Consider the following 7,366-nt stretch of genomic DNA (forward strand, 5'->3'; position numbering starts at 1 on the left):
GCCGGGTCCGCGGCGCCGTGGCCGCGCCGAGAGATGTGTGTTAGTAGGTCAGTTCCGAACGCCGCGCGACGTCGCCGCCCGCCAGCCCAGTGACGGGCGGCCACCGCCCCAATCGCCGCGCCCGCAGCCGCGCCCGCCCCCCAGCCTTCACCAATGGTTGCGAGCGATGGGGCCGGGCTTCCCGAGGTCCCGCCCCGGGCCCCGCCTCTCCGTCGGTGCCGCTGCTACTCCGGGTCCCTCTTCGGCCGGGTGAGACTGCAGAGGCTACCCGGTACCCGAGAAATCGCGTCCGCCTGTACAGGGCTGCGCGAGCACAACACGGGACCGCGTCCCCAGCACCGAGTGTCCCGAGAGTGCCCCGGCAGAGTGCTTTGTGTCCGGAGACCTGTTGCGGACTGAGCGCGGGCGGCGGGGCCCGCGTGGGCTGGGCGTGCTCTGCGCAGTGCCCGCGGGCTCACCGTGGGGTAGCTGGGACGCAAGACCGGGCGCAGTGCCGACTGCCGGAGCTCCCCGCGCCAACACCGCCCCCTGCACGACTAGGGCGATGATGACGGCGGCGCGAGCGTTGCGTAACACGGCTGCGAAACCGGGCTCGCAAGGTCCTTGTTCCCACCCCCAGCCAGGCCACGTGGAGTCGGCCGAGCGCGGCTCTCTCGGGTCTGGGGTCAGGTTCGGGGTCGGGACCGGCGGGCGGGCGGGAGCCCTGCGTTCCGAGCGAGGGTTGTCTAAGTGTGGCCCCAGCTGTTCCGGGCTACGCCGGGGATGTATAAAAAACAGGAGCGAGGCCAATTGGCCTCAGATCGCCATCGTCGCGGGACCGTGCAGGCACGTGGTGCATGCCCAGTGCGTCCCTGAGGGGCAGTGAGCCAAGCTGACTGACCCGACAGGCTGCCCAACTGGGGAGTGCGGTTCCTGACCCGCCACCTCCCTCTCTCCTGTTTTTAGAACTTCTAACACTAAGGTGGAGAATAGTGGACACGCAGGTACCAGCGCGTGAATCCAGCGTCAGCAAAAGTCTGCCCTCTGTGCGTGGCTCTTTGCTATGTTCCCTAGCCTCGCAGCACACAGACAATAGCATCACACCACCCTAAGAGTCATGCTTTTAATACTATCGCTGATCAACTGGGATTTTGGAGAGCCTCAGAGAGTGAAGCACTCTCAGTTATGTTTTACCTGGGATTGGACAGCTTTACTGGGTCTTCACAACTCATACCCGCAGTGAGGGGCCCACTCCCTTTCCCAGGTGCAGACAAGTATAAGATCACATCCCCTCTATTATACGTTTATTGATCACCTGGATGAAAACAAATCCTGATTTGACTTAAAAGTTTCTTTTACCGATGGCTCTCACACCACCCTTACAATGCTGAAAACTTTTCAGATGAACTCGAAACCATAGCCATAAATCAGTTACTGGGGAGTGAGAACGGCTGTTAGGGTCTAGTAATGAAGAACTGAGGGCTTTCTCCCAGGACACACTGTCCACATTGTTCTCTATTTTGAATAATGTCCTTGGATTTTGGAGCTGTTGTAGAACAAGATGACAGCTTCAGGATCAGCAATCACAAGCCTGTAGTCACCTCAGGCAGTGATACCGAGAATGATCTGACCCCAACACTTGTACTTTCTGCTGAATTTTGAAACCTGATGCTCCGATGATTCCCTGAAGTACTTTAGTTTGTGTCTGTATCGCGCTTCACTTTTTATTACCGTATAACTTGGAAATCAGAGGAATCGTGAAAGATATCTGTGACACCAGCTTAGAAAATAACTCTTTAGCTCCTCCTGGTGATTAGGAAATTGCTAAACATCACCACGAAGGAGCTGTCCCTGGGACCCAAACTACAGTGCCTTTCTTATCACATCCTGGATGGTGGGCAGAATGCACCAGTATCTGCAAGATGCCTGTGTAGAGGGGCTGTGAAACCTAAGCTACTTGATACAAATTAACGAGAGTGGGAAGACTGTCAGGAGGACGTGGGTGTGCCCGGTTATGGGGGTAAGAACCTTCTCGGGATCCGAAGAAGGGACTGTGCTTGAAGTAGAAGTCAAAGAAACTTTATTCTACATTTTATTTGTGCCTCTGGCGATCAAATCAAGGGCCTGACACAGCAGGTAAGAGCTGTACTGCTGAACTATATCCCCAGCCCCAAGTTGAAGATTTTTACTTTTGTCTTCCAGTCCCTCTCAGGGCTGGGGAGGGGCTCGGTGCAGGAGCCAATCAGGACTCGGATGAGAGTTACGTCAGTCACATTCAACCTCATTTTCTTTCTCTGCCAACATGCCCACAGATTTGGCAACTATAAAAGAGACTAGGACAATATAAGAATGGAGCAACTATGTCTTTGGCCTTTCCTTACTAAGATGGGAAGAACCCTTTAACTGCAAGACAGTTCAAGCTAGAAGATGCGAGCGGGGCGCTCCCGTCCAGAGTTTTAACACTGAACTTTGCTGGATAGAAATCCCTGCCATATAGATAGGTTGGAGAACTCAGGAAGTGAGCTGCATGTGTTCTGCAGCACCGGGAGAGCAAATGCCCCATAGGAAGACCCTAGGGCAACGTGAACACAGTTCTAGCTTGCTGGGGCTACTGTTTTTTTGAAAGAAACAGCGCTTTAAATTTTTGGTGAAATGTGCTGATTTTCAGTTTTGGCAAGTTGATAAAAAATCCCAGTCTTGGGGTTTATAGGAGCAGAAGGCTCAGTGCTTAAAGACAGCCTCTCTCCTAGGTGCTCAGAGTACGGGGGCCTCCCTCATCTGCTCTGGATTTCCTCTAGACAAGTTTGGATTGCTAAAAGGTCTTTGGTGACCACAGGTCTGGTCTGGTCTTCCACAGCGAGCTACTACAGCTGCCTTTGCCAAGACTGTTCTGTTTCATTTTCTAACCATTTCTTGCCTGTTTGTTAAGCTTCGTGAACAGAAGAAGTTGAGGCAATTTCTAGGAATCCATAGGTTGTCAGTTTAGTTTGCTTCAAGTTGTGGCTTTACAGTATGAGCTAGTGTGCCACCCATTGGCATGATTTATGGTGGTGTTTTGGCTTTGATCTAATGAGTCATTGAATGTTTAAGCACAGACTTCCTGGAGTGGTATTCCTTTCACTCATGAACTTTGTTTTATTTCGACACTACATGCCATTTCCAGTTATTTAGCTCCCTCCTCTTCTTGCTCTTTGACTTTTTTATTATTCTACTTTTGTTAACTTAGTTTTTTCTTTTGTGTTTCTTCCTCTTAATTTATTTAGTTCTTTTTTTTTTTGTGGAACCGGGGATTGAACTCAGGCCCTTGCGCTTGCCAGGGAAGCACTTATTCTACTGAGCCATCTCCCCAGCCTCATTCTGCTTTTTAACTATGGTTTTCTTTGCAGTCCTTCAAACCCTGGCTATTTCTTTGGATCCTTTTATTGCATCAAGCCTAGATCTCCTCTCTTTCTAGCCAATCACTATCCCCTCCACAATTTAGTTCTGAGCTTTAGAAACTTCTGCTGCCTTCCACTAGCCCCGAAGTTCCCTGGCTTCTGCCGCACAGTCATCAGGAGGAATTCTGTTAGCATGCTTGGCCTTATTCTTCAAAAACTAGTTTTTTGTGGGAAATTAAGTAACATAAGAGGGTCAAATACTAGTCCCTGTAGAAGCAGTGAGTTTAAGGTATGGAAAGCCAAAATGTTTCCTATTAAACAACTCTTGCTCAAGCTAAGAAAGAAATGAGATCTCTACGTTGACTGAATGATTTCCCCAGACAGAAGCAGTGATGGTTTGAATACATTTCAAAGCAGTTCCAAAACATCTAGGAAAGAGCAGAAAGGGATGATTCTGTAAGGAAGAAAAAATGCTGGAAGCCCACTATGACCAAACTGAAGCAAGCTGTCAAGTTCAGCTACCCCAGATGGCACATATTTCAGTAAGCATTTTTGCTCATTCAGTTTACATGGTAAACACACTGAAATGAAGCAGACTAACAGAAAAGGTAGATGGAAAGTGGTGCAAGACACTAAAAATGGTCAAGACACTGGCAGCAGCTAATTGCATCCATTGCGACACCATAGCAATGGAGCAAGCTTTGTGGCAGCAGTTAGCTGGCAACCGGTCTCAGCAGGGTTGCAAAGATGTGAAATAGTAAATTGTGAAATGTGTTCTAGCAAAAACAATTTTACTAAGAATAAGAGATGACACATCCACATTGCAACGCACACATAAATGAGGTGTAAAGCTTATCTAAACATTTCTGCGAAGCTGTGCACAGGGTGGTTTACTGGAAAGAGCTGTGGCTGCAATTCAGAGGCCTGGATTCTAGGACTTTCTGTACCCTGAACTCACTGAGGGGATTACTTCCTTCCTGTTGCCCTGTCACCAAGTGTCTCTCTTCTCATCTGAGACCTGAAAGAGTTCAAACAGATGCGTGGCAGGATCAGTTCCAGCATTGACATGAATGGCTCCTTAGCCTGAGCCATGGGCACGTCGGGCCGTGAGACCTACAAGGATGGGATGCAGAGAAGCCCACCACCCAGGCACATCACCTTCACTTTGCCTCCTGGCTACAAGTGCAAGAGGAAGTCGCACTGCTCACAGCACTCACTCATAGCTTTACAGACAAATTTGTCCTCCGAAGGTGGTGTCTGTTTCCCTAAGAGGTTAACACTAGGGCTATGTTTGGTAAATGCACTGAGAAGTCCAAAAACCCAGTTTTCAGCCACAGTTCTTGTCTTCTGAGGAATGTCGAGGGTAGTCAGGGCTGAGATGCCAATCAGGCATGCTCACTACTCCACGGCTGTTGACCACACGTGGCCCAGAGCCAGCGTGTGCATGTTTATACAGCAGAAGGACAGAAATACAGGCTTATTGGCTGTTGCCAAGATGAACAAACAGAGATGGGAATCTGCATCCACATCCAGTCCCCTTGCTTGTCAACTCTGTGGCTGGTGTAAGTCACTTTTCCTCAGCTTCTCTCTGTCTCAACTTCCCCTGTCAGCAATCCTTGATAATGATAGGATCAATCTCAATCTGAAGATAACCACTGTGAGCTGCTTAGGAAAGTGCTTGATAAGTGATGTGGGTATGGGTTAGGGACTATTATTATTAAATTGATCAAATAGTTTAATCAGAGAAGGAGAATCAATCAAGGCTATGCACACATGTGAGTATAGATATGTTTATATAAACTGGATGTATAACATGAATTCTGTGGCACTGCTAGGCCCTACAAAGATCAATGAAATGAGTGAGTACCTCCATCTACAAGCCAGCAACTCAGAGGGGTATAGGCCTGGAGTTCATTTGTTTTTCTACTAAGCACCTATTAGGTGCCAGGCAACCCTGGAAGCATTGAATGAGGTCCTATACCTGCTCTAAACTATGCACTCCATACATTCTCTCACTTCTCACACATTCGCTCACTGCTTCCCAGGGGCCAGAGGATAAGGTTAATGGGAAGGTTAGTATGGTAGGTTAAAAGCATGATACAGCTTGCCCTTGAAGATGGTTTGCCAAGAGGACTTCCAAAGAGAGCACTCTGCCTCCCATTACAGGAGGACAGAAGCACTCCTGAAAGAGGAGGAGAAAAAACTTACATTTTCAAAGATGGAGTGAGCATCCCGCAGCATCCCACAGCAGGTGAGAGGGTACCCAGGGGAAGGGCCTGCTGGCCTAGTACTTTACATGTGCTATATATGTGCCTCAGTTTCTCCATTTAGTAATATTACTAGGAATATTGATAATGCCTCAGCGTGCACCCATCCTTTTAGAGGCATCACACGTACATTTGGAGGCCAGTGTGATTTTGGCTTCCAGGGAGTGCCTCTACTTGGGGTGTGCTGCTCTGGAGATCCTTCTACTCATGCCTCTCTTTCTGCCTCTGCAGCCCAGGGTGTCTTTCAAGCTGGACATGTGCTGCCCAGGGACTCATGGCATCCGGCACTTTCCTTCAATGCACGAGCAGATAATGAACTCCTTTTGCCCATATCCCAGCATGTCTCCTTCTCCTCCCTAGGCCAGCAGGTCCAGGCCTTAGTGGCTTGTTAACAGAAAGGCTGCCTGGGAGCCTTTAACCCTTCTACCACTGCTAGCCAAATGGGGCCATCCTGGTATGGATGGCTTCATCAAGGTTGTCCTGTTGTACAAAGCTGTACCCAATAGATCCCGAAGACATCTGTGCACCTCCCATCACATAGGAACTCAGATGAGTGCAGAGGGTGCATACTTGGCTCATCAGGGACCACTGAATACAAAAGTAAATTCTGAGCAGCCAGAGGGAGGAACTAGCAGATAAACAACACTCCACAATATTCTGCAGCACAGGGTCGAAGTCACTGAATGACGGGTGGCTTTGGAAGCTCTGGTCATCCTGGTAGCACACCGCCTCGTTCTTAAAATTACTTTTCTGTTTCTCCATCTCCCCTTACCTCTCCCTCAGCCTCTCAGTTCTGGAATTTTACTGCCCCTGAAAATTTTAACACAGGAATTTTGACTCAGGCTCAGGGAAAACCTGGCCTGGTGGTTAATTTCCTTCCACTTTCCATACTGTAGATGTCAAACTTGGCACTACTCTCAAAAATAAGTTTCTCTGATAACGTGCCCCTCACTAAAAACAGCAGCAGAGCAAGACAGCTCTTTCAGTTTCACAGAGAAAACATCCATTTTTCTTATCTGTGATGTCATTATGAAAAGGGTCACTGACACTGGAGCACCTGGATGTTCAATCGGCAGTGTTTAGTTTCTTGTATCTGAATTCCGCTGTAAAAAGGCAGAGCTGAAAAGAAATGTGAGATCGGTTTGTAAACACTAGTGAGAAAACATTACGGATGTCTCTTCTAGTTTTTGTGAATGATAGGCATTGTTGTTAACCTTACTGGGGGACTCAGAAGTATAGATATCTTAGTGATAAAACAAAGTTTGGACCAGAAGACTTCCTCATTACTAAAAATATTGGCTTATCATTGAGCATTTCACAGATTATTCTTTTTCACTACAGATTTAACAGTGAAGCAATAAAGACCTTCACCTTTAAGTTGGAAAATTAATCAAGAAATTGGTAGGTTTTTTTTGACATTTTTAAGTCCTAGGCATACCTGCCCACAAGCATGTTTTATGGAAATAGCTCGAAGCACATCATCTCCACCTCCTGCTGTGTGACATGGGCACATCACTGAATCCCCTGTGCTTCGGACTCCTCCTCTGTAGATGAGGGGCAGTAACCACTCTGCCCCAAGAACATTATGGTGAGCTTGTCACAAGTGGGAGGTATGCCCTAGTATAAGAACTCCAAAGAAGAAATACAAATAGAAAGATATAATACAAGGAAAGGGAAAGCAGTATCTCAAGGACTAACTAATCAAGAGAGGGAAAGGAGATGAGCTAGGAAACATGACAATGT

General features: G+C 48.0%; 1 protein-coding gene across 1 annotated transcript in view; it reads right to left on the reverse strand.

Annotated features, from left to right (window-relative positions):
• Nfil3 (nuclear factor, interleukin 3 regulated) overlaps nt 1-565 on the reverse strand; it is a 12,119-nt gene extending 11,554 nt beyond the window's left edge. The window contains exon 1 of the mRNA XM_004644098.2: nt 459-565. The gene's annotated coding sequence lies outside the window, so the exon portion shown is untranslated. The remainder of the gene's footprint in view (nt 1-458) is intronic.
• Between the last annotated feature and the right edge of the window lie 6,801 nt (nt 566-7,366).

This window comes from Octodon degus, unplaced genomic scaffold (assembly GCF_000260255.1).
Source record: "Octodon degus isolate 3935 unplaced genomic scaffold, OctDeg1.0 scaffold00192, whole genome shotgun sequence".
In the NCBI taxonomy this organism is placed as follows: Eukaryota; Metazoa; Chordata; class Mammalia; order Rodentia; family Octodontidae; genus Octodon; species Octodon degus.